General features: G+C 46.4%; 20 non-coding genes across 20 annotated transcripts; all 20 read right to left on the bottom strand.

The window, feature by feature from the left end:
* Window positions 1-595: 595 nt before the first annotated feature.
* Window positions 596-677, bottom strand: TRNAL-UAG (transfer RNA leucine (anticodon UAG)). Its single transcript has one exon. It is a non-coding gene; the product is annotated as a tRNA-Leu (tRNA).
* Window positions 678-1,100: 423 nt separating this feature from the next.
* TRNAL-AAG (transfer RNA leucine (anticodon AAG)) lies at window positions 1,101-1,182 on the bottom strand. Its single transcript has one exon. It is a non-coding gene; the product is annotated as a tRNA-Leu (tRNA).
* Window positions 1,183-2,230: 1,048 nt separating this feature from the next.
* On the bottom strand, window positions 2,231-2,312 carry TRNAL-UAG (transfer RNA leucine (anticodon UAG)). The gene has a single exon. It is a non-coding gene; the product is annotated as a tRNA-Leu (tRNA).
* A 423-nt stretch (window positions 2,313-2,735) lies between these two features.
* Window positions 2,736-2,817, bottom strand: TRNAL-AAG (transfer RNA leucine (anticodon AAG)). The gene has a single exon. It is a non-coding gene; the product is annotated as a tRNA-Leu (tRNA).
* Window positions 2,818-3,862: 1,045 nt separating this feature from the next.
* TRNAL-UAG (transfer RNA leucine (anticodon UAG)) lies at window positions 3,863-3,944 on the bottom strand. The gene has a single exon. It is a non-coding gene; the product is annotated as a tRNA-Leu (tRNA).
* A 423-nt stretch (window positions 3,945-4,367) lies between these two features.
* TRNAL-AAG (transfer RNA leucine (anticodon AAG)) lies at window positions 4,368-4,449 on the bottom strand. The gene has a single exon. It is a non-coding gene; the product is annotated as a tRNA-Leu (tRNA).
* A 1,045-nt stretch (window positions 4,450-5,494) lies between these two features.
* On the bottom strand, window positions 5,495-5,576 carry TRNAL-UAG (transfer RNA leucine (anticodon UAG)). Its single transcript has one exon. It is a non-coding gene; the product is annotated as a tRNA-Leu (tRNA).
* Window positions 5,577-5,999: 423 nt separating this feature from the next.
* On the bottom strand, window positions 6,000-6,081 carry TRNAL-AAG (transfer RNA leucine (anticodon AAG)). Its single transcript has one exon. It is a non-coding gene; the product is annotated as a tRNA-Leu (tRNA).
* Window positions 6,082-7,126: 1,045 nt separating this feature from the next.
* Window positions 7,127-7,208, bottom strand: TRNAL-UAG (transfer RNA leucine (anticodon UAG)). The gene has a single exon. It is a non-coding gene; the product is annotated as a tRNA-Leu (tRNA).
* A 423-nt stretch (window positions 7,209-7,631) lies between these two features.
* On the bottom strand, window positions 7,632-7,713 carry TRNAL-AAG (transfer RNA leucine (anticodon AAG)). The gene has a single exon. It is a non-coding gene; the product is annotated as a tRNA-Leu (tRNA).
* A 1,048-nt stretch (window positions 7,714-8,761) lies between these two features.
* TRNAL-UAG (transfer RNA leucine (anticodon UAG)) lies at window positions 8,762-8,843 on the bottom strand. The gene has a single exon. It is a non-coding gene; the product is annotated as a tRNA-Leu (tRNA).
* Window positions 8,844-9,269: 426 nt separating this feature from the next.
* On the bottom strand, window positions 9,270-9,351 carry TRNAL-AAG (transfer RNA leucine (anticodon AAG)). Its single transcript has one exon. It is a non-coding gene; the product is annotated as a tRNA-Leu (tRNA).
* Window positions 9,352-10,701: 1,350 nt separating this feature from the next.
* TRNAL-UAG (transfer RNA leucine (anticodon UAG)) lies at window positions 10,702-10,783 on the bottom strand. The gene has a single exon. It is a non-coding gene; the product is annotated as a tRNA-Leu (tRNA).
* A 9,118-nt stretch (window positions 10,784-19,901) lies between these two features.
* TRNAL-AAG (transfer RNA leucine (anticodon AAG)) lies at window positions 19,902-19,983 on the bottom strand. The gene has a single exon. It is a non-coding gene; the product is annotated as a tRNA-Leu (tRNA).
* A 1,048-nt stretch (window positions 19,984-21,031) lies between these two features.
* TRNAL-UAG (transfer RNA leucine (anticodon UAG)) lies at window positions 21,032-21,113 on the bottom strand. The gene has a single exon. It is a non-coding gene; the product is annotated as a tRNA-Leu (tRNA).
* A 423-nt stretch (window positions 21,114-21,536) lies between these two features.
* On the bottom strand, window positions 21,537-21,618 carry TRNAL-AAG (transfer RNA leucine (anticodon AAG)). The gene has a single exon. It is a non-coding gene; the product is annotated as a tRNA-Leu (tRNA).
* Window positions 21,619-22,666: 1,048 nt separating this feature from the next.
* On the bottom strand, window positions 22,667-22,748 carry TRNAL-UAG (transfer RNA leucine (anticodon UAG)). The gene has a single exon. It is a non-coding gene; the product is annotated as a tRNA-Leu (tRNA).
* Window positions 22,749-23,171: 423 nt separating this feature from the next.
* On the bottom strand, window positions 23,172-23,253 carry TRNAL-AAG (transfer RNA leucine (anticodon AAG)). Its single transcript has one exon. It is a non-coding gene; the product is annotated as a tRNA-Leu (tRNA).
* A 1,048-nt stretch (window positions 23,254-24,301) lies between these two features.
* TRNAL-UAG (transfer RNA leucine (anticodon UAG)) lies at window positions 24,302-24,383 on the bottom strand. The gene has a single exon. It is a non-coding gene; the product is annotated as a tRNA-Leu (tRNA).
* Window positions 24,384-24,806: 423 nt separating this feature from the next.
* On the bottom strand, window positions 24,807-24,888 carry TRNAL-AAG (transfer RNA leucine (anticodon AAG)). Its single transcript has one exon. It is a non-coding gene; the product is annotated as a tRNA-Leu (tRNA).
* Between the last annotated feature and the right edge of the window lie 838 nt (window positions 24,889-25,726).

Genomic DNA, 25,726 nt, shown 5'->3' with positions numbered 1-25,726 from the left:
TGCTTTGGCCTGGCGTACAATAAAAGACATCCTCTCAAACCCCTAACTGCCCACGTAGTTAATGTATCAGCTTTTATGCAAAAGTAACGTCACCTGTCTAAAAAAATCACAATTGTCCACTTACGTACAATGTACAATGTAGCCCGTAGCACTGGAATAGATGCTATTGCACGTATACCTAAAATGCCATTCACCTACAATTGAGAGGAAACATTTGCCTACTATTGGGTAATAGGGGCAGATCTCACCTCAGTAATCTAAATGAGATCTTTGCCCTGTTTACTTTGTAGAAAGTCCTATCTGTTGCCACTGTTGCTGTCAAAAGGTCCTCCACAGCCAGGAGTTATGAGCTGTGGCACATTGTCAGAATCCAGTGGAAAAGTGCATGTAAAGGTCTTAAGCCATTTTAAGCACTTTTTTTTTCTAAACTGTATTCCTTTGTAGCGGTGAAAGAAAGTGTGGTGCTGGGTACGCCTCATTCATGTTGTTGTGCAAGCTGATGGAGGAAAAGAGAAGTATTTGAGCTTTCTTGTTGTTGATGAAGGGACGTAGGAGATCCACAAGAGGCCTGTGAGGCAAGATAGAAGTTGTAGACTGGCAGTGGTGGGATTTGAACCCACGCCTCCAAAGAGACTGGAGCCTAAATCCAGCGCCTTAGACCGCTCGGCCACACTACCTTGCCGATATCAATCTTTTGTGTGCTTTTAAAATGAGGTTTGTATGAGTGGAATGTTGAGTGGTTCATTATTGTGCCATCAACAAGTAATCAACTGGGGACATGCTGCATGTATGCACCTATTCTCATTACCGTGGAAAGAGAAAACACTTGACAGTACTGGCTTTGGTTCTATGCCTCTGATGACAGCACCTAGGAAAGTGCAGGTAAAGCACTCTATGCCACAGCAGAATCAATGGATTAGTCTTCTCAAATGTTACATTTGAGAAGACTAATCCATTAATTTCTGACCAAGATAAGCTCCTCAAGTGGCCCTGATGTATAAGCTTGGACAAGTATTTGAGCAAGTGTTAAAACCAGAGGAGCTGAGGCCTTATCTTTCCTACATAGTACATCCTTGTCAAGCAAGCGAGAAATTAAAGGCTGGCAGTGGTGGGATTTGAACCCACGCCTCCGAGGAGACTGGAGCCTTAATCCAGCGCCTTAGACCGCTCGGCCACACTACCCTGCGGATGTCTACTCTTGCGTGCTTTAAGACACGTTTTTCAAGAGTCAAAGGTTAAGCGGTTAATTACTGTGCCGTCAACAGGTTATCATCTGGGGATATGCTGCATGTTGGCAGCCATTCTCAGTTCCATAAGGAAGAACGCATAACAGTACTGACTTTTGTTCCATTGCTCTGATACCACTGAGTGCAGCACCTACTGTCCGATCGCTTTTCCCGATCGATTTTCCGATCGAAAATCAGATCGGATATGCATTAAATTATCTATCGAACCAACTATCTGCCAAAAAATCTCATGGTGTATTCCCATCATGAGACCCTGGAGGAAGCCTTCAAATAATTTTTGCATCTCAAGGAAACCGACCTTACTGGGGCAAGTGGGGAAAATGCCAGGGAACCCCTGAAAAGTCCTGAAGGAAGCTTGGGCTTCCAGGGAACCCTGGTTGAGAAAACCTGCTTTGGCCTGGCGTACAATAAAAGACATCCTCTCAAACCCCTAACTGCCCACGTAGTTAATGTATCAGCTTTTATGCAAAAGTAATGTCACCTGTCTAAAAAAATCACAATTGTCCACTTACGTACAATGTACAATGTAGCCCGTAGCACTGGAATAGATGCTATTGCACGTATACCTAAAATGCCATTCACCTACAATTGAGAGGAAACATTTGCCTACTATTGGGTAATAGGGGCAGATCTCACCTCAGTAATCTAAATGAGATCTTTGCCCTGTTTACTTTGTAGAAAGTCCTATCTGTTGCCACTGTTGCTGTCAAAAGGTCCTCCACAGCCAGGAGTTATGAGCTGTGGCACATTGTCAGAATCCAGTGGAAAAGTGCATGTAAAGGTCTTAAGCCATTTTAAGCACTTTTTTTTTCTAAACTGTATTCCTTTGTAGCGGTGAAAGAAAGTGTGGTGCTGGGTACGCCTCATTCATGTTGTTGTGCAAGCTGATGGAGGAAAAGAGAAGTATTTGAGCTTTCTTGTTGTTGATGAAGGGACGTAGGAGATCCACAAGAGGCCTGTGAGGCAAGATAGAAGTTGTAGACTGGCAGTGGTGGGATTTGAACCCACGCCTCCAAAGAGACTGGAGCCTAAATCCAGCGCCTTAGACCGCTCGGCCACACTACCTTGCCGATATCAATCTTTTGTGTGCTTTTAAAATGAGGTTTGTATGAGTGGAATGTTGAGTGGTTCATTATTGTGCCATCAACAAGTAATCAACTGGGGACATGCTGCATGTATGCACCTATTCTCATTACCGTGGAAAGAGAAAACACTTGACAGTACTGGCTTTGGTTCTATGCCTCTGATGACAGCACCTAGGAAAGTGCAGGTAAAGCACTCTATGCCACAGCAGAATCAATGGATTAGTCTTCTCAAATGTTACATTTGAGAAGACTAATCCATTAATTTCTGACCAAGATAAGCTCCTCAAGTGGCCCTGATGTATAAGCTTGGACAAGTATTTGAGCAAGTGTTAAAACCAGAGGAGCTGAGGCCTTATCTTTCCTACATAGTACATCCTTGTCAAGCAAGCGAGAAATTAAAGGCTGGCAGTGGTGGGATTTGAACCCACGCCTCCGAGGAGACTGGAGCCTTAATCCAGCGCCTTAGACCGCTCGGCCACACTACCCTGCGGATGTCTACTCTTGCGTGCTTTAAGACACGTTTTTCAAGAGTCAAAGGTTAAGCGGTTAATTACTGTGCCGTCAACAGGTTATCATCTGGGGATATGCTGCATGTTGGCAGCCATTCTCAGTTCCATAAGGAAGAACGCATAACAGTACTGACTTTTGTTCCATTGCTCTGATACCACTGAGTGCAGCACCTACTGTCCGATCGCTTTTCCCGATCGATTTTCCGATCGAAAATCAGATCGGATATGCATTAAATTATCTATCGAACCAACTATCTGCCAAAAAATCTCATGGTGTATTCCCATCATGAGACCCTGGAGGAAGCCTTAAAATAATTTTTGCATCTCAAGGAAACCGACCTTACTGGGGCAAGTGGGGAAAATGCCAGGGAACCCCTGAAAAGTCCTGAAGGAAGCTTGGGCTTCCAGGGAACCCTGGTTGAGAAAACCTGCTTTGGCCTGGCGTACAATAAAAGACATCCTCTCAAACCCCTAACTGCCCACGTAGTTAATGTATCAGCTTTTATGCAAAAGTAATGTCACCTGTCTAAAAAAATCACAATTGTCCACTTACGTACAATGTACAATGTAGCCCGTAGCACTGGAATAGATGCTATTGCACGTATACCTAAAATGCCATTCACCTACAATTGAGAGGAAACATTTGCCTACTATTGGGTAATAGGGGCAGATCTCACCTCAGTAATCTAAATGAGATCTTTGCCCTGTTTACTTTGTAGAAAGTCCTATCTGTTGCCACTGTTGCTGTCAAAAGGTCCTCCACAGCCAGGAGTTATGAGCTGTGGCACATTGTCAGAATCCAGTGGAAAAGTGCATGTAAAGGTCTTAAGCCATTTTAAGCACTTTTTTTTTCTAAACTGTATTCCTTTGTAGCGGTGAAAGAAAGTGTGGTGCTGGGTACGCCTCATTCATGTTGTTGTGCAAGCTGATGGAGGAAAAGAGAAGTATTTGAGCTTTCTTGTTGATGAAGGGACGTAGGAGATCCACAAGAGGCCTGTGAGGCAAGATAGAAGTTGGAGACTGGCAGTGGTGGGATTTGAACCCACGCCTCCAAAGAGACTGGAGCCTAAATCCAGCGCCTTAGACCGCTCGGCCACACTACCTTGCCGATATCGATCTTTTGTGTGCTTTTAAAATGAGGTTTGTATGAGTGGAATGTTGAGTGGTTCATTATTGTGCCATCAACAAGTAATCAACTGGGGACATGCTGCATGTATGCACCTATTCTCATTACCGCGGAAAGAGAAAACACTTGACAGTACTGGCTTTGGTTCTATGCCTCTGATGACAGCACCTAGGAAAGTGCAGGTAAAGCACTCTATGCCACAGCAGAATCAATGGATTAGTCTTCTCAAATGCTACATTTGAGAAGACTAATCCATTAATTTCTGACCAAGATAAGCTCCTCAAGTGGCCCTGATGTATAAGCTTGGACAAGTATTTGAGCAAGTGTTAAAACCAGAGGAGCTGAGGCCTTATCTTTCCTACATAGTACATCCTTGTCAAGCAAGCAAGAAGTTAAAGGCTGGCAGTGGTGGGATTTGAACCCACGCCTCCGAGGAGACTGGAGCCTTAATCCAGCGCCTTAGACCGCTCGGCCACACTACCCTGCGGATGTCTACTCTTGCGTGCTTTAAGACACGTTTTTCAAGAGTCAAAGGTTAAGCGGTTAATTACTGTGCCGTCAACAGGTTATCATCTGGGGATATGCTGCATGTTGGCAGCCATTCTCTGTTCCATAAGGAAGAACGCATAACAGTACTGACTTTTGTTCCATTGCTCTGATACCACTGAGTGCAGCACCTACTGTCCGATCGCTTTTCCCGATCGATTTTTCGATCGAAAATCAGATCGGATATGCATTAAATTATCTATCGAACCAACTATCTGCCAAAAAATCTCATGGTGTATTCCCATCATGAGACCCTGGAGGAAGCCTTAAAATAATTTTTGCATCTCAAGGAAACCGACCTTACTGGGGCAAGTGGGGAAAATGCCAGGGAACCCCTGAAAAGTCCTGAAGGAAGCTTGGGCTTCCAGGGAACCCTGGTTGAGAAAACCTGCTTTGGCCTGGCGTACAATAAAAGACATCCTCTCAAACCCCTAACTGCCCACGTAGTTAATGTATCAGCTTTTATGCAAAAGTAACGTCACCTGTCTAAAAAAATCACAATTGTCCACTTACGTACAATGTACAATGTAGCCCGTAGCACTGGAATAGATGCTATTGCACGTATACCTAAAATGCCATTCACCTACAATTGAGAGGAAACATTTGCCTACTATTGGGTAATAGGGGCAGATCTCACCTCAGTAATCTAAATGAGATCTTTGCCCTGTTTACTTTGTAGAAAGTCCTATCTGTTGCCACTGTTGCTGTCAAAAGGTCCTCCACAGCCAGGAGTTATGAGCTGTGGCACATTGTCAGAATCCAGTGGAAAAGTGCATGTAAAGGTCTTAAGCCATTTTAAGCACTTTTTTTTTCTAAACTGTATTCCTTTGTAGCGGTGAAAGAAAGTGTGGTGCTGGGTACGCCTCATTCATGTTGTTGTGCAAGCTGATGGAGGAAAAGAGAAGTATTTGAGCTTTCTTGTTGATAAAGGGACGTAGGAGATCCACAAGAGGCCTGTGAGGCAAGATAGAAGTTGCAGACTGGCAGTGGTGGGATTTGAACCCACGCCTCCAAAGAGACTGGAGCCTAAATCCAGCGCCTTAGACCGCTCGGCCACACTACCTTGCCGATATCGATCTTTTGTGTGCTTTTAAAATGAGGTTTGTATGAGTGGAATGTTGAGTGGTTCATTATTGTGCCATCAACAAGTAATCAACTGGGGACATGCTGCATGTATGCACCTATTCTCATTACCGCGGAAAGAGAAAACACTTGACAGTACTGGCTTTGGTTCTATGCCTCTGATGACAGCACCTAGGAAAGTGCAGGTAAAGCACTCTATGCCACAGCAGAATCAATGGATTAGTCTTCTCAAATGCTACATTTGAGAAGACTAATCCATTAATTTCTGACCAAGATAAGCTCCTCAAGTGGCCCTGATGTATAAGCTTGGACAAGTATTTGAGCAAGTGTTAAAACCAGAGGAGCTGAGGCCTTATCTTTCCTACATAGTACATCCTTGTCAAGCAAGCGAGAAGTTAAAGGCTGGCAGTGGTGGGATTTGAACCCACGCCTCCGAGGAGACTGGAGCCTTAATCCAGCGCCTTAGACCGCTCGGCCACACTACCCTGCGGATGTCTACTCTTGCGTGCTTTAAGACACGTTTTTCAAGAGTCAAAGGTTAAGCGGTTAATTACTGTGCCGTCAACAGGTTATCATCTGGGGATATGCTGCATGTTGGCAGCCATTCTCAGTTCCATAAGGAAGAACGCATAACAGTACTGACTTTTGTTCCATTGCTCTGATACCACTGAGTGCAGCACCTACTGTCCGATCGCTTTTCCCGATCGATTTTTCGATCGAAAATCAGATCGGATATGCATTAAATTATCTATCGAACCAACTATCTGCCAAAAAATCTCATGGTGTATTCCCATCATGAGACCCTGGAGGAAGCCTTCAAATAATTTTTGCATCTCAAGGAAACCGACCTTACTGGGGCAAGTGGGGAAAATGCCAGGGAACCCCTGAAAAGTCCTGAAGGAAGCTTGGGCTTCCAGGGAACCCTGGTTGAGAAAACCTGCTTTGGCCTGGCGTACAATAAAAGACATCCTCTCAAACCCCTAACTGCCCACGTAGTTAATGTATCAGCTTTTATGCAAAAGTAACGTCACCTGTCTAAAAAAATCACAATTGTCCACTTACGTACAATGTACAATGTAGCCCGTAGCACTGGAATAGATGCTATTGCACGTATACCTAAAATGCCATTCACCTACAATTGAGAGGAAACATTTGCCTACTATTGGGTAATAGGGGCAGATCTCACCTCAGTAATCTAAATGAGATCTTTGCCCTGTTTACTTTGTAGAAAGTCCTATCTGTTGCCACTGTTGCTGTCAAAAGGTCCTCCACAGCCAGGAGTTATGAGCTGTGGCACATTGTCAGAATCCAGTGGAAAAGTGCATGTAAAGGTCTTAAGCCATTTTAAGCACTTTTTTTTTCTAAACTGTATTCCTTTGTAGCGGTGAAAGAAAGTGTGGTGCTGGGTACGCCTCATTCATGTTGTTGTGCAAGCTGATGGAGGAAAAGAGAAGTATTTGAGCTTTCTTGTTGATAAATGGACGTAGGAGATCCACAAGAGGCCTGTGAGGCAAGATAGAAGTTGCAGACTGGCAGTGGTGGGATTTGAACCCACACCTCCAAAGAGACTGGAGCCTAAATCCAGCACCTTAGACCGCTCGGCCACACTACCTTGCCGATATTGATCTTTTGTGTGCTTTTAAAATGAGGTTTGTATGAGTGGAATGTTGAGTGGTTCATTATTGTGCCATCAACAAGTAATCAACTGGGGACATGCTGCATGTATGCACCTATTCTCATTACCGCGGAAAGAGAAAACACTTGACAGTACTGGCTTTGGTTCTATGCCTCTGATGACAGCACCTAGGAAAGTGCAGGTAAAGCACTCTATGCCACAGCAGAATCAATGGAATAGTCTTCTCAAATGTTACATTTGAGAAGACTAATCCATTAATTTCTGACCAAGATAAGCTCCTCAAGTGGCCCTGATGTATAAGCTTGGACAAGTATTTGAGCAAGTGTTAAAACCAGAGGAGCTGAGGCCTTATCTTTCCTACATAGTACATCCTTGTCAAGCAAGCGAGAAGTTAAAGGCTGGCAGTGGTGGGATTTGAACCCACGCCTCCGAGGAGACTGGAGCCTTAATCCAGCGCCTTAGACCGCTCGGCCACACTACCCTGCGGATGTCTACTCTTGCGTGCTTTAAGACACGTTTTTCAAGAGTCAAAGGTTAAGCGGTTAATTACTGTGCCGTCAACAGGTTATCATCTGGGGATATGCTGCATGTTGGCAGCCATTCTCAGTTCCATAAGGAAGAACGCATAACAGTACTGACTTTTGTTCCATTGCTCTGATACCACTGAGTGCAGCACCTACTGTCCGATCGCTTTTCCCGATCGATTTTCCGATCGAAAATCAGATCGGATATGCATTAAATTATCTATCGAACCAACTATCTGCCAAAAAATCTCATGGTGTATTCCCATCATGAGACCCTGGAGGAAGCCTTCAAATAATTTTTGCATCTCAAGGAAACCGACCTTACTGGGGCAAGTGGGGAAAATGCCAGGGAACCCCTGAAAAGTCCTGAAGGAAGCTTGGGCTTCCAGGGAACCCTGGTTGAGAAAACCTGCTTTGGCCTGGCGTACAATAAAAGACATCCTCTCAAACCCCTAACTGCCCACGTAGTTAATGTATCAGCTTTTATGCAAAAGTAATGTCACCTGTCTAAAAAAATCACAATTGTCCACTTACGTACAATGTACAATGTAGCCCGTAGCACTGGAATAGATGCTATTGCACGTATACCTAAAATGCCATTCACCTACAATTGAGAGGAAACATTTGCCTACTATTGGGTAATAGGGGCAGATCTCACCTCAGTAATCTAAATGAGATCTTTGCCCTGTTTACTTTGTAGAAAGTCCTATCTGTTGCCACTGTTGCTGTCAAAAGGTCCTCCACAGCCAGGAGTTATGAGCTGTGGCACATTGTCAGAATCCAGTTGAAAAGTGCATGTAAAGGTCTTAAGCCATTTTAAGCACTTTTTTTTTCTAAACTGTATTCCTTTGTAGCGGTGAAAGAAAGTGTGGTGCTGGGTACGCCTCATTCATGTTGTTGTGCAAGCTGATGGAGGAAAAGAGAAGTATTTGAGCTTTCTTGTTGATGATGAAGGGACGTAGGAGATCCACAAGAGGCCTGTGAGGCAAGATAGAAGTTGTAGACTGGCAGTGGTGGGATTTGAACCCACGCCTCCAAAGAGACTGGAGCCTAAATCCAGCGCCTTAGACCGCTCGGCCACACTACCTTGCCAATATCGATCTTTTGTGTGCTTTTAAAATGAGGTTTGTATGAGTGGAATGTTGAGTGGTTCATTATTGTGCCATCAACAAGTAATCAACTGGGGACATGCTGCATGTATGCACCTATTCTCATTACCGCGGAAAGAGAAAACACTTGACAGTACTGGCTTTGGTTCTATGCCTCTGGTGATGACAGCACCTAGGAAAGTGCAGGTAAAGCACTCTATGCCACAGCAGAATCAATGGAATAGTCTTCTCAAATGTTACATTTGAGAAGACTAATCCATTAATTTCTGACCAAGATAAGCTCCTCAAGTGGCCCTGATGTATAAGCTTGGACAAGTATTTGAGCAAGTGTTAAAACCAGAGGAGCTGAGGCCTTATCTTTCCTACATAGTACATCCTTGTCAAGCAAGCGAGAAGTTAAAGGCTGGCAGTGGTGGGATTTGAACCCACGCCTCCGAGGAGACTGGAGCCTTAATCCAGCGCCTTAGACCGCTCGGCCACACTACCCTGCGGATGTCTACTCTTGCGTGCTTTAAGACACGTTTTTCAAGAGTCAAAGGTTAAGCGGTTAATTACTGTGCCGTCAACAGGTTATCATCTGGGGATATGCTGCATGTTGGCAGCCATTCTCAGTTCCATAAGGAAGAACGCATAACAGTACTGACTTTTGTTCCATTGCTCTGATACCACTGAGTGCAGCACCTACTGTCCGATCGCTTTTCCCGATCGATTTTCCGATCGAAAATCAGATCGGATATGCATTAAATTATCTATCGAACCAACTATCTGCCAAAAAATCTCATGGTGTATTCCCATCATGAGACCCTGGAGGAAGCCTTCAAATAATTTTTGCATCTCAAGGAAACCGACCTTACTGGGGCAAGTGGGGAAAATGCCAGGGAACCCCTGAAAAGTCCTGAAGGAAGCTTGGGCTTCCAGGGAACCCTGGTTGAGAAAACCTGCTTTGGCCTGGCGTACAATAAAAGACATCCTCTCAAACCCCTAACTGCCCACGTAGTTAATGTATCAGCTTTTATGCAAAAGTAATGTCACCTGTCTAAAAAAATCACAATTGTCCACTTACGTACAATGTACAATGTAGCCCGTAGCACTGGAATAGATGCTATTGCACGTATACCTAAAATGCCATTCACCTACAATTGAGAGGAAACATTTGCCTACTATTGGGTAATAGGGGCAGATCTCACCTCAGTAATCTAAATGAGATCTTTGCCCTGTTTACTTTGTAGAAAGTCCTATCTGTTGCCACTGTTGCTGTCAAAAGGTCCTCCACAGCCAGGAGTCATGAGCTGTGGCACATTGTCAGAATCCAGTTGAAAAGTGCATGTAAAGGTCTTAAGCCATTTTAAGCACTTTTTTTTTCTAAACTGTATTCCTTTGTAGCGGTGAAAGAAAGTGTGGTGCTGGGTACGCCTCATTCATGTTGTTGTGCAAGCTGATGGAGGAAAAGAGAAGTATTTGAGCTTTCTTGTTGATGATGAAGGGACGTAGGAGATCCACAAGAGGCCTGTGAGCAAGGGCATAGCAATAGCCATAGCAGCCATAGCAACTGCTATGGGGTCCTGGAGAAGAGGGGGGCCCGGGTGGTGCTTAAAGAGTTCTCTATTAACTTTGCTTTGTTGCTCCACCCTCTGACTTTGTTTCAATGCTCATGGACTATACACAGTGTTCATTGCATGAGAATGTAAACTGACCGATCAACTCATATTCATAGGGTAGGGACAGGTAGCATTGCTCAAGAGTGCCTACATCTAAAGGCCCCACAAAAATTTTGCTATGGGGCCCTATAATGACTAGCTACGCCACTGCCTGTGAGGCAAGATAGAAGTTGTAGACTGGCAGTGGTGGGATTTGAACCCACGCCTCCAAAGAGACTGGAGCCTAAATCCAGCGCCTTAGACCGCTCGGCCACACTACCTTGCCGATATCGATTTTTTTGTGTGCTTTTAAAATGAGGTTTGTATGAGTGGAATGTTGAGTGGTTCATTATTGTGCCATCAACAAGTAATCAACTGGGGACATGCTGCATGTATGCACCTATTCTCATTACCGTGGAAAGAGAAAACACTTGACAGTACTGGCTTTGGTTCTATGCCTCTGATGACAGCACCTAGGAAAGTGCAGGTAAAGCACTCTATGCCACAGCAGAATCAATGGATTAGTCTTCTCAAATGTTACATTTGAGAAGACTAATCCATTAATTTCTGACCAAGATAAGCTCCTCAAGATATTTTATTATAAAAGACAGGATCATATAGCATACATTATAGGCAATAAATAAATTAAAAAATATGCATATCTGAAAGCAAAATTATACAAGAGATTTTTCCTCCAAAAGATCTTATATACAACATTAAACATCCTGTTTTATACTTGATTTCATCAAGCAATAACTCTATTTACAGTATTTACATCAGAAAAACATATAATGCAAGGGAAATACCCAAAACAAGATATAAACACATAACTCATAAATCATTCTCATATGAGATATTACTGTTGAAGGAGTATCAATCAGCCACTTCCATACAAAAACGGAAACAACACCTACATTACATCATTTATTCAACGTACTAAAAATAAATAAAGAAAAGAAAAAACACATAACATACACTACCACAAAAAAAAAAAAAAAAAAAAAAAAAAAAAAAGATGACATCACCTACAATACACCACTCATACCACACAGTCATACAATGGGTCTTTTACGCCCAAAGGAAAAACAGAAGACTATAGACAACGTTGAGTCAAGACAAGAAATAAAATTAATTAACGAGACAAATCATCACCGCTACCAACAATATATAGAAGAAGCACAAAGGGATATCTCCTTTGTGTCTGCGGCCAGACTTCAAAAAAGAATCACAAAACTCAAAAAATCTAGGGTGCAAGAGGGAGAATAGTAAAGCAACACCCTGGAGAAGAGTCCACCAGGTCAAGGAGGCTTGATATTCTGCCAAGCCAGAATCCAAGCTCCTCTCCCCAGCTTCTTCCTCTCCAAGAACCGGATCTTCCCAACCTCACCGAGAATACCGTTCACCACCACCTGGACCGGCGAGATTTTCTGCCTAATCGCTACGTCACACCGTGCCAACCAAACGTGTCTCCTAACCACTAGGCTAACTATGTATAAAGTGCACAAATCAAAGCCCTGGCGTTGGTTAAAAGCTCCATATGCCCACTCAGCATAACTCAGATGCTCCAGAAATGGGATACCTAGGACCCCACCCACCTGTTTATACACCTCTACATTGAAGGGGCATGTGATCAGAAAGTGTTCCATGTCCTCCTCAACGGAACACTCCTGTCGAGGACAGACACGAACTTCTGGTCTCCGACCCCACATGTTCCCTCCAACATACAGTTTGCCCTGGAAAGTTAGCCAGGCGATGTCCCAGAATTTGTTCGGAACGCGCGGTGAATTAAGTAACCGCAAACCCTCCTTCAAAATCGGGCCTGGGCAATCCTTCAAGGCCAATGGGTCATGGAAATGAGAGTCCACCACTCTAGCCAACAGGACTTTCCTGTCGACCGACCTGATGTCCTCCACTCCCAATCCCCACTGCCGCAGTTTCTTCATGCAAGGCAAAACATAGGCCGGAAGGTAGCCATGACGTGCATTCAGTTTCTTCACTGAGCCACCGCTCATCCAATCCCTGAGGAAAGGCTCACACCAGATCTGAAAGAAGCTTACCCAAGTAGGCGGGCTCCCTGCAAACAAACTACCAAGATTGAACTTAATGAACATCAGGGAGAAAAAGACGATCGGGTTGACCATTCCTAAGCCACCCTCCCGCCTGGTTCTGTAAGTGATGTTCCTACGTACAGGGTTCGTTCTGTTTCCCCATAACATCAGGAAAAACAGAGCGTTAATCCTGGTGTACAGGGATGCTGGCAAAATTGCAACGTAGCTAACGTATAACATTATCGGCACCAGATAGGTTTTAATCAAGTCAACCCTTTCCCTGAGGGTTAAACGCCAACCCTTCCAACGAGCCACTTTAGTGTCGACATCTTTCAGCTTGCTCTCCCAATTTCGCAGGCCATAATCGCCTGGGCCAAATTTGATGCCTAAGATCTTGATTTCGTCCTGAGGCACGGGAAAGGAGCCAGGAAGTGCAAAGGATTCTCCTTCTTTGCCCAACCAGAAAGTTTCGCACTTATCCGGATTCACTTTTGAACCAGATGCCGACGAGTACAGAGCGATCTCTTCGGCCACCACCAACGCCTCTTCCGCCTTCGAGATCACAACTGTTACATCATCGGCATAAGCCACCACCTTCAGAGGCGAGACACCAGAGATGCCCACAGGAACCCCACTGAGCGCACTGCCCTCTAACCTTCTCACGAAAGGGTCGATGGCAAATACGTACAGTAGAGAACTCAGCGGACACCCCTGGCGGACCCCCGAGCTCACCTCAAAAGGCTGGCCGATCCATCCGTTGATGAGCATGAAACTCTCAGCCTCTTTATACAAAGTCTGTAGCCAATTGATAAACCTCCCCTGCAAGCCGTACACACTAAGTAGCCGCCATAGGTACTTATGGTTGACTCGATCAAAGGCCTTCGACTGGTCCAATGTTAGCAAAAACTTTCCCCAGCCCTCAGCCCTGCACCGTTCCAGAACTTCCCGGACAGCTAACAGTGCTGAGAAAGTACTCCTACCTGAAACCGAGCAGTGCTGGTGGCGGGAAAGCACATCCGTTACCTGGGACAAGCGCCAGAATAAAATTTTTGCCAAGATCTTCCTGTCGACATTGAGAAGGCTGATGGGACGCCAATTCTCAATCATCTCAGGATTACGACCTTTTGACAACAAGATAACCGCAGATTGCCTCATGGAGGGTGGTAATTGACCCTCGGCAAGGCAGTCGTTAAAAGCACCGGCCAATTTAGGGGCCAGGATGGATTTGAAGGCCTTGTAAAACTCAGCCGTCAGTCCATCCGGACCCGGGGTCTTTTTAGGCGCGAGACCATCAATGGCCCTCGCTACTTCATCCACGGTGATCTCAGTGGTCAAATCAATACCAGAAACATCAAATTCTTTCAGACCTGGTATGGAAGCCAAGAAATCATCCATTCTTGTCTGGTCAAGGGGCTTCTCCCCAAGCAGTTTAGCATAAAACTCTCTAGCGATGGACAAGATCTCCGACCTGGACTTTGCCAGAGATCCCGAACCATCCCTGAGACCATGGACCGTCCTAAGCGCTGAACTTTGTTTGAAACTCTGGTAAGGGTCAGGCGAGTGGTACTTACCATGATCCCTCTCCAGAGTCAAAGAAGCCAACCGGTCGTACTGCAACTGCTTGAGGCGGAGTTTGACCTCAGAGATCTCCCCCGGATCTCCGCCCTCAGAGATCAGAATGTTTAATCTCTCCCTCAGTTGTTGGTAAGCAAAATCTCTATCAATATTTTTACGGACAGCTAGACCCTTGAAGAATCTGGCAGCACGTTTTTTGACTTCCTCCCACCACTCAGACCTATTGTTGAAACAGTCCAGGATGGTGACCTGTGCCTGAAAAAACTCCTCAAAGGATCGTCTCACGTCACTTTCCAGCAGCAGGGCCGAATTCATTCTCCAGATACCCCTACCTCTGGGAGGAGCGTCTAGAGCATTCAAACACACCGATAGAATAAGGTGATCAGAGAATTCCACCGCCAACAGCTTGGGGGCCGAAGTGATGAGATTCTCCGAAACAAAAAACCTATCTATTCTAGATCTACTGCTACCGCTATAAAAGGTGAAACCCGTGAGACCTGGTGAATGTCGAATGTGTACATCCACCAGATCAGCATCTTTAACTATTCTATCTAAAAACTTACCATCACCGCTTATCCGGACCTGGGCACTCGCCCTGTCCTTGGCCCTAGTGACGGTGTTAAAATCACCACCCAGGATCACAGGACAAGCTGAAAAAAAGAATGGCCTGATCTGTGTGAAAAGGCGCTTCCTCTCCCCCTTAATTGAGGGGTGAGCATAGGCGTTGATAAGCCTGAGGTCCTGCCCTTTCACACAGACGTCCAAAACCAGACACCTTCCCATCTCCACTTCAATAACTCGCCGGCATGTTACCATGTCGGTCCTAAAAAGGACCGCTACACCACTTCCAGGCTCTCCCGCAAGAGACCAGAAACTCTGACCGGACACCCAGTCCCTCTCGGCTAACCAGAGGTCAGCTGTAGAGGTGAGCCTGGTCTCCTGTAGGAAAATGATGTCAGCCTCCAGGCTGGCCAGAATTGTGAACGCCAATTTTCGAGCTCTGGGGGTTTTGATGCTAGCAACGTTGATCGTTGCCAACATTAGTGGTGAGGGAGCAGCCATTAGAGTGATTGAGGTTTCCCTTCATACTCCTTTGAACAAAGACAATAAAAATGAAAGCAAAAACACAACATTACAAGAAACAAAAAACGAGAACACAAAAGACAATACCCCTTCAGACAGTGGCAGGATTGCCAATCACCATATCTTCCTCTTCCGAGGACAAAGGCTTACCAGCCAACAAGTCAAATCTGTTGGCAAGTTTGACTTCATTACGCCTTTGAACCAGGACTGCCCAATTTTTCTGAGTGGCCCTTCTTTGTAGGGGCCCAGATTTGGGTCCCTTACTTGTTCTCCTGGTTTTTAATCGTTCTTCCAAGAACGCTTTCTCCTCCTCGTTTAGGTCCTCCTTGCCCTTTGGCTGGAGACAACTACCTGAAAACAGGGAGAGCGAGACTGGACTAGGAGCAACAGCAACACTGCCATCAGTAGGGGATGGGGAAGCAGTGTCATCAGGAGGAGGGGGAGGAGAGGTGATGACAATGTCATCAGGAGGGGGGGGGAGGAGGGGGGGGGGGGGAGTGATGATTGAATCATCAGGAGGGGGAGGAGGGGGGGGGATGACTGTGTCATCAGGAGGGGGGGGGGGAGCAGAGGGAGGAGGGGACGAGGAAGGGGGATCGGAGGACAAAAGGGGAACAGGCTCCTGAGGAGCAAGGGAGGGAGGGGCCGAGGATGGAGGGGCAAAGGGGTAACCAGGACCAGAGGGTTTAAGAGCCCTCTTGACTTTAACTGACCTTGGGGGCCTTATGCGTTGTGCCTTGGGAGAAGAGCCTTCCCCCCCATGAGCAGCATCCCTGAGACGACCAGACCTCCTGAGCTCAGACTGCCCCTCAGGGGCCACCTTAGTCCTAACTGGACGAGGAGAAGCGGCGGGAGAGACAACAGAAAAAGGAACAGTAACAGACTCGGAAACAATAGGAGCTGATACAGGCTGGACAGACACACTGGGAATTGGCAGGGGGACGAGCTGATTCTCCTCGTCCATACGGACCAACATGGCTCTCCTGAGATCCTCAGGCATAGTTGCCCAGGAGATCGGGCATTCCGTATACGGGTGACCGTATTCAAAACAAAAATTGCACTTGATTCGGCGGCAACTACCTGAGGAATGCCCGAACTCCTGGCACCTGCTACACCTGGGATCGGGGCAGTTACTGGCGAGATGGCCCCGCTTTCCACATCTATTGCAGGTCCTGGGCTGACCGGGATAATAAGTAATAATTTTGTCACGCCCTATAAGGGCGGATCGGGGAATATGGGTGACGAGTCCCTCCTTAGTATGGAGCTTTATCGCCACCTCATATTCCCCCCACCAAATCCCCAGGTCATCCAGGACTCGCTGCGGAGGGGCCATCACGTCAGCGTAATGCTGAACCCAGGACATCAAGTCTCTCACAGGGATGCTCTCATTTTGCACTACGATGTGAGCTTTTTTTTCCAATGACTGCCGGGATAGAGGAAAGACTGAGAAACCGTGCCACTGGTTGTTAACTGACACCTTCAGTCTCTCCTCCAGGAAGGCCTCCATCCCGTGCAGCGACAAAAAGCTCACATCATAATACTGGGGGGGATCCCCTGGAGCTAGAATCGCGTTTAAGTCACATGGCTTTGTCCCCAGATCCAGGAGGAACCGGACAAACTCTTTTTTGTTAGGAATGGCAGAATCATGTTCCCATTTAAGTCTGACCACGTTCCTCCTGCCAGGGACAAATGTCTCAGACTCCAGCTCCAGGGGAGCTAGAACTCTCCTCCCAGAAGCGGCACTTCGCACTGCACGAGAATATGACCGGGGCCGGGCAGCGGATGTCCCCTGAGCCGAGGCCGCCATGGAGGCAAGGGCTCCCGGGTTGGAGGCAGGGCCCAGGGCAGGAAAATCAAAACCTACCCTGGTCACGCTCTCCAACCCAGGCAACCCAGACCCAGCAGACACTCCACCAACCTCAGCTCCAGCCGAACTGTCACCAGGCGCCTCATCAGGCACCGAGGCAACCACAGGGGACACGGGGGGGGGCCTCATACCTAGGGGCATTGGGACCCAGACCAAAAATGGTTTCGCTGAACTCTACTTTGCCAGTATAATCAAATCTCTTGATGATTTCGTTTTCTACCAAAAATTTCTTGCCATTGGCCCGAAATTCAATCTGGCATCCACAATTTGGGTCACCTTTGCCCACTAGATAGAGACCTTTGAAGTCCCCCCCAGGTTCCACAGAAAAAATCTTAGTTTCGCCTGAATGGCCTTCTATCACCACCAGGCGCTCTTTCTCTAGCCTGTAGATACAGTCCATTGTACGGAATTCTGTTATTAAGTCTTCCACTACAATAGGCGGAGGCTCTACATGCTTTTTTTTAACTTTTTTCTTTCTCCAACCTTCATCTGAGTCTGAGTTGTCACCTCCAGAAAGGGAGTGAAAGCTATCGCCAAACAAAGGATCCAACCCATGACTCACTTGACCATCTTTGATCATTATTATTTCACCATTAATTTCCCTATAAAGGACAGAAGCCCTTACTGTATCACTATCGTTAGGGAAACGAGACGAAACCTTTGTTGTTACTATTGAGCTTGAAGTGAGATCTGTGACGGAAGTGTCAGGAAGAGTCTCATCTGCATCTTTGTCCCTTCCCCCCTGCAGACTTAACTCCACCCCGGCACTCCCGTTCGAGCCACCAACAAGCAACACAGGTTCTCCATCAACAACATCAGTTTGATGAACTTTTTGGGCACCGCCCACAATCACATTTATATTTGCATCTTTTTCCACATTTGTGTTTTCTACCTCCATTGAGGGCAATTCAACTTTTTCCACTATGTTACCCTCAGACTTTTTCTTCACCCTTCCCCCACCCGTCACAACAATACAGGGTCTCTTTAACTTATTTTTTCCTTTTTTTACTTTTTTAGAAGAAACTTTAGAAATAGCTGGTTTCTCACCCGTCTTCTTACGCCTGGCACCGCCCACAGGAGAGTCCTGTCCACCAATTGGGGCTTGAAAATCCTCCCCAGATTCGCCAGTGCTAGAGCCAGACTTTTCAGGGATCCCCCCCTTCTCCTCCAGGGTCACCCCTTGCTTGGCGGGGCTTAAAGACACATTTTCTGATGCATTGTCCGCATCTTTTTGTAATCCACAGGCTCCCACTCCTGCACTCAGGTGCGCTGCACTGGCTGCATGAGATACTCCCACTTGCACTCCATCTGCCCCAGTTTCCGTGTTGTAATACGAAATTCCGTCTGGATTGGCTGCAGACTGTGTGTGGTGATGCGGATCTCCGGCCGCATTGCACCCACCTCCTTCCATACGCTTGGTCACATCTTCCGCATCCTCCGCATGTTGATGCGGCTTACTGGCCGCATCAGGACTTTTTCCATGCGTCCCCCTGGCCGCGTCATGAACGCCTGTTTCAATGGCGTCATGCGTATGGATGGCCGCGTGGGGAACGCTTGGCGCTTTCCCATGCGGCTGATTGGCCGCCTCAGCTCCGCACATCACTTCCGGTAGGCGGGCCGAAAGTTCCTCCGGCGTCTCATCAACAGTGTTTGGCGTCTCGGCGCCATCTTGGCTCATAGGGATAGCGCTGTCGGCGCCATTACGGACCTCCGCATTGGAAACACAGGTAGGCTCTGAGGGACTTTCCCTAAAACTCTGGGCGCACTTCTCACCCCCCGCAGCATCCCCAGACACCACCAGAGGACCGGGTAAAGCCCTACTAGCAGCATCCAGGGGAGCAGGGGGAGATTCTGTGCGGGCACCCGGGGAGGCCATCACAGCCCCATCAACCCCACCGCTAGATAACATAGCAGGGGGCACAGCTTTTGCAGCCTTGGTGCTGGCAGCACTCACCCCACCACCCACTACCACTCCAGGGGCCCCAGCGGCAGCTATACCGCCCGGACCTCCGGCGGCAGGGGAAGCAAGGCAGGCACTACCCACACCCTCCCGGGCACCCACCGCAGAGTTAGGTACTTTATCCCCCTCACCTTTTTCCTTCTTGATCCAGTCAGGCGCCTCCACTGGTGTGCTACTAGATTCCACAACCATGCACTCCTCATCTTCCTCATTATCCTCACTGCTTGTATCGATTTCAGGATCCGGGCCCAGCATTTTGCGGAAACGCCGCCTGTGTTGGTAGTTTTCCGCTAGGGGCCCTCCAATGTACTCCAGGCTGTGTAAGATGTCTTTTTGCATCCTTATCTCTTTCTTTAGCTGGACTAGGTCCTCATTCGTGTGGGACATTTCTTTCCTCCAGGATGCCCCAAACCTGTACTTTATAGTCTTGTACTTTTTCCCTAGGTCTTCCACCAGCTCCATCCTCAATTTTACCTCCCTGAACCAAGTCACCGGATCCACTTGGCCAGGGGCATCCCCCAGGTAAGTTGAAGCAGTAGGGGGGGTATGAGCCGGCCGCTCCATGGCTGGAGCGGCCGGTTAGCACAGGCAAGGCCCCTGCTAGGCCCAAGCCAAGCAGGGACCTCAAGTTCAAATGGTGCCCAAAAAAGTGCTTCAAAGTCGGCTTCAAGGAAACAGCAAGTACACCCTCTACTGGAAGTCCGGGAGCTAGGTCAAAAGCAACCTTTCTGACCAAGATAAGCTCCTCAAGTGGCCCTGATGTATAAGCTTGGACAAGTATTTGAGCAAGTGTTAAAACCAGAGGAGCTGAGGCCTTATCTTTCCTACATAGTACATCCTTGTCAAGCAAGCGAGAAGTTAAAGGCTGGCAGTGGTGGGATTTGAACCCACGCCTCCAAGGAGACTGGAGCCTTAATCCATCGCCTTAGACCGCTCGGCCACACTACCCTGCTGATGTCTACTCTTGCGTGCTTTAAGACACGTTTTTCAAGAGTCAAAGGTTAAGCGGTTAATTACTGTGCCGTCAACAGGTTATCATCTGGGGATATGCTGCATGTTGGCAGCCATTCTCAGTTCCATAAGGAAGAACGCATAACAGTACTGACTTTTGTTCCATTGCTCTGATACCACTGAGTGCAGCACCTACTGTCCGATCGCTTTTCCCGATCGATTTTCCGATCGAAAATCAGATCGGATATGCATTAAATTATCTATCGAACCAACTATCTGCCAAAAAATCTCATGGTGTATTCCCATCATGAGACCCTGGAGGAAGCCTTCAAATAATTTTTGCATCTCAAGGAAACCGACCTTACTGGGGCAAGTGGGGAAAATGCCAGGGAACCCCTGAAAAGTCCTAAAGGAAGCTTGGGCTTTCAGGGAACCCTGGTTGAGAAAACCTGCTTTGGCCTGGCGTACAATAAAAGACATCCTCTCAAACCCCTAACTGCCCACGTAGTTAATGTATCAGCTTTTATGCAAAAGTAATGTCACCTGTCTAAAAAAATCACAATTGTCCACTTACGTACAATGTACAATGTAGCCCGTAGCACTGGAATAGATGCTATTGCACGTACACCTAAAATGCCGTTCACCTACAATTGAGAGGAAACATTTGCCTACTATTGGGTAATAGGGGCAGATCTCACCTCAGTAATCTAAATGAGATCTTTGCCCTGTTTACTTTGTAGAAAGTCCTATCTGTTGCCACTGCTGCTGTCAAAAGGTCCTCCACAGCCAGGAGTTATGAGCTGTGGCACATTGTCAGAATCCAGTTGAAAAGTGCATGTAAAGGTCTTAAGCCATTTTAAGCACTTTTTTTTTCTAAACTGTATTCCTTTGTAGCGGTGAAAGAAAGTGTGGTGCTGGGTACGCCTCATTCATGTTGTTGTGCAAGCTGATGGAGGAAAAGAGAAGTATTTGAGCTTTCTTGTTGTTGATGAAGGGACGTAGGAGATCCACAAGAGGCCTGTGAGGCAAGATAGAAGTTGTAGACTGGCAGTGGTGGGATTTGAACCCACGCCTCCAAAGAGACTGGAGCCTAAGTCCAGCGCCTTAGACCGCTCGGCCACACTACCTTGCCGATATCGATCTTTTGTGTGCTTTTAAAATGAGGTTTGTATGAGTGGAATGTTGAGTGGTTCATTATTGTGCCATCAACAAGTAATCAACTGGGGACATGCTGCATGTATGCACCTATTCTCATTACCGTGGAAAGAGAAAACACTTGACAGTACTGGCTTTGGTTCTATGCCTCTGATGACAGCACCTGGGAAAGTGCAGGTAAAGCACTCTATGCCACAGCAGAATCAATGGATTAGTCTTCTCAAATGTTACATTTGAGAAGACTAATCCATTAATTTCTGACCAAGATAAGCTCCTCAAGTGGCCCTGATGTATAAGCTTGGACAAGTATTTGAGCAAGTGTTAAAACCAGAGGAGCTGAGGCCTTATCTTTCCTACATAGTACATCCTTGTCAAGCAAGCGAGAAGTTAAAGGCTGGCAGTGGTGGGATTTGAACCCACGCCTCCGAGGAGACTGGAGCCTTAATCCAGCGCCTTAGACCGCTCGGCCACACTACCCTGCGGATGGTTACTCTTGCGTGCTTTAAGACACGTTTTTCAAGAGTCAAAGGTTAAGCGGTTAATTACTGTGCCGTCAACAGGTTATCATCTGGGGATATGCTGCATGTTGGCAGCCATTCTCAGTTCCATAAGGAAGAACGCATAACAGTACTGACTTTTGTTCCATTGCTCTGATACCACTGAGTGCAGCACCTACTGTCCAATCGCTTTTCCCGATCGATTTTCCGATCGAAAATCAGATCGGATATGCATTAAATTATCTATCGAACCAACTATCTGCCAAAAAATCTCATGGTGTATTCCCATCATGAGACCCTGGAGGAAGCCTTCAAATAATTTTTCCATCTCAAGGAAACCGACCTTACTGGGGCAAGTGGGGAAAATGCCAGGGAACCCCTGAAAAGTCCTGAAGGAAGCTTGGGCTTCCAGGGAACCCTGGTTGAGAAAACCTGCTTTGGCCTGGCGTACAATAAAAGACATCCTCTCAAACCCCTAACTGCCCACGTAGTTAATGTATCAGCTTTTATGCAAAAGTAATGTCACCTGTCTAAAAAAATCACAATTGTCCACTTACGTACAATGTACAATGTAGCCCGTAGCACTGGAATAGATGCTATTGCACGTATACCTAAAATGCCATTCACCTACAATTGAGAGGAAACATTTGCCTACTATTGGGTAATAGGGGCAGATCTCACCTCAGTAATCTAAATGAGATCTTTGCCCTGTTTACTTTGTAGAAAGTCCTATCTGTTGCCACTGTTGCTGTCAAAAGGTCCTCCACAGCCAGGAGTTATGAGCTGTGGCACATTGTCAGAATCCAGTGGAAAAGTGCATGTAAAGGTCTTAAGCCATTTTAAGCACTTTTTTTTTCTAAACTGTATTCCTTTGTAGCGGTGAAAGAAAGTGTGGTGCTGGGTACGCCTCATTCATGTTGTTGTGCAAGCTGATGGAGGAAAAGAGAAGTATTTGAGCTTTCTTGTTGTTGATGAAGGGACGTAGGAGATCCACAAGAGGCCTGTGAGGCAAGATAGAAGTTGCAGACTGGCAGTGGTGGGCTTTGAACCCACGCCTCCAAAGAGACTGGAGCCTAAATCCAGCGCCTTAGACCGCTCGGCCACACTACCTTGCCGATATCGATCTTTTGTGTGCTTTTAAAATGAGGTTTGTATGAGTGGAATGTTGAGTGGTTCATTATTGTGCCATCAACAAGTAATCAACTGGGGACATGCTGCATGTATGCACCTATTCTCATTACCGCGGAAAGAGAAAACACTTGACAGTACTGGCTTTGGTTCTATGCCTCTGATGACAGCACCTAGGAAAGTGCAGGTAAAGCACTCTATGCCACAGCAGAATCAATGGATTAGTCTTCTCAAATGCTACATTTGAGAAGACTAATCCATTAATTTCTGACCAAGATAAGCTCCTCAAGTGGCCCTGATGTATAAGCTTGGACAAGTATTTGAGCAAGTGTTAAAACCAGAGGAGCTGAGGCCTTATCTTTCCTACATAGTACATCCTTGTCAAGCAAGCGAGAAGTTAAAGGCTGGCAGTGGTGGGATTTGAACCCACGCCTCCGAGGAGACTGGAGCCTTAATCCAGCGCCTTAGACCGCTCGGCCACACTACCCTGCGGATGTCTACACTTGCGTGCTTTAAGACACGTTTTTCAAGAGTCAAAGGTTAAGCGGTTAATTACTGTGCCGTCAACAGGTTATCATCTGGGGATATGCTGCATGTTGGCAGCCATTCTCAGTTCCATAAGGAAGAACGCATAACAGTACTGACTTTTGTTCCATTGCTCTGATACCACTGAGTGCAGCACCTACTGTCCGATCGCTTTTCCCGATCGATTTTCCGATCGAAAATCAGATCGGATATGCATTAAATTATCTATCGAACCAACTATCTGCCAAAAAATCTCATGGTGTATTCCCATCATGAGACCCTGGAGGAAGCCTTCAAATAATTTTTGCATCTCAAGGAAACCGACCTTACTGGGGCAAGTGGGGAAAATGCCAGGGAACCCCTGAAAAGTCCTGAAGGAAGCTTGGGCTTCCAGGGAACCCTGGTTGAGAAAACCTGCTTTGGCCTGGCGTACAATAAAAGACATCCTCTCAAACCCCTAACTGCCCACGTAGTTAATGTATCAGCTTTTATGCAAAAGTAATGTCACCTGTCTAAAAAAATCACAATTGTCCACTTACGTACAATGTACAATGTAGCCCGTAGCACTGGAATAGATGCTATTGCACGTATACCTAAAATGCCATTCACCTACAATTGAGAGGAAACATTTGCCTACTATTGGGTAATAGGGGCAGATCTCACCTCAGTAATCTAAATGAGATCTTTGCCCTGTTTACTTTGTAGAAAGTCCTATCTGTTGCCACTGTTGCTGTCAAAAGGTCCTCCACAGCCAGGAGTTATGAGCTGTGGCACATTGTCAGAATCCAGTGGAAAAGTGCATGTAAAGGTCTTAAGCCATTTTAAGCACTTTTTTTTTCTAAACTGTATTCCTTTGTAGCGGTGAAAGAAAGTGTGGTGCTGAGTACGCCTCATTCATGTTGTTGTGCAAGCTGATGGAGGAAAAGAGAAGTATTTGAGCTTTCTTGTTGTTGATGAAGGGACGTAGGAGATCCACAAGAGGCCTGTGAGGCAAGATAGAAGTTGCAAACTGGCAGTGGTGGGATTTGAACCCACGCCTCCAAAGAGACTGGAGCCTAAATCCAGTGCCTTAGACCGCTCGGCCACACTACCTTGCCGATATCGATCTTTTGTGTGCTTTTAAAATGAGGTTTGTATGAGTGGAATGTTGAGTGGTTCATTATTGTGCCATCAACAAGTAATCAACTGGGGACATGCTGCATGTATGCACCTATTCTCATTACCGCGGAAAGAGAAAACACTTGACAGTACTGGCTTTGGTTCTATGCCTCTGATGACAGCACCTAGGAAAGTGCAGGTAAAGCACTCTATGCCACAGCAGAATCAATGGATTAGTCTTCTCAAATGTTACATTTGAGAAGACTAATCCATTAATTTCTGACCAAGATAAGCTCCTCAAGTGGCCCTGATGTATAAGCTTGGACAAGTATTTGAGCAAGTGTTAAAACCAGAGGAGCTGAGGCCTTATCTTTCCTACATAGTACATCCTTGTCAAGCAAGCGAGAAGTTAAAGGCTGGCAGTGGTGGGATTTGAACCCACGCCTCCAAGGAGACTGGAGCCTTAATCCAGCGCCTTAGACCGCTCGGCCACACTACCCTGCTGATGTCTACTCTTGCGTGCTTTAAGACACGTTTTTCAAGAGTCAAAGGTTAAGCGGTTAATTACTGTGCCGTCAACAGGTTATCATCTGGGGATATGCTGCATGTTGGCAGCCATTCTCAGTTCCATAAGGAAGAACGCATAACAGTACTGACTTTTGTTCCATTGCTCTGATACCACTGAGTGCAGCACCTACTGTCCGATCGCTTTTCCCGATCGATTTTCCGATCGAAAATCAGATCGGATATGCATTAAATTATCTATCGAACCAACTATCTGCCAAAAAATCTCATGGTGTATTCCCATCATGAGACCCTGGAGGAAGCCTTCAAATAATTTTTGCATCTCAAGGAAACCGACCTTACTGGGGCAAGTGGGGAAAATGCCAGGGAACCCCTGAAAAGTCCTGAAGGAAGCTTGGGCTTCCAGGGAACCCTGGTTGAGAAAACCTGCTTTGGCCTGGCGTACAATAAAAGACATCCTCTCAAACCCCTAACTGCCCACGTAGTTAATGTATCAGCTTTTATGCAAAAGTAATGTCACCTGTCTAAAAAAATCACAATTGTCCACTTACGTACAATGTACAATGTAGCCCGTAGCACTGGAATAGATGCTATTGCACGTATACCTAAAATGCCGTTCACCTACAATTGAGAGGAAACATTTGCCTACTATTGGGTAATAGGGGCAGATCTCACCTCAGTAATCTAAATGAGATCTTTGCCCTGTTTACTTTGTAGAAAGTCCTATCTGTTGCCACTGTTGCTGTCAAAAGGTCCTCCACAGCCAGGAGTTATGAGCTGTGGCACATTGTCAGAATCCAGTTGAAAAGTGC

Source organism: Hyperolius riggenbachi, chromosome 12 (genome assembly GCF_040937935.1).
Source record: "Hyperolius riggenbachi isolate aHypRig1 chromosome 12, aHypRig1.pri, whole genome shotgun sequence".
In the NCBI taxonomy this organism is placed as follows: Eukaryota; Metazoa; Chordata; class Amphibia; order Anura; family Hyperoliidae; genus Hyperolius; species Hyperolius riggenbachi.
The sequence above is the reverse complement of the archived record's forward strand: the minus strand, read 5'-3'. Positions and strand labels throughout refer to the sequence as shown.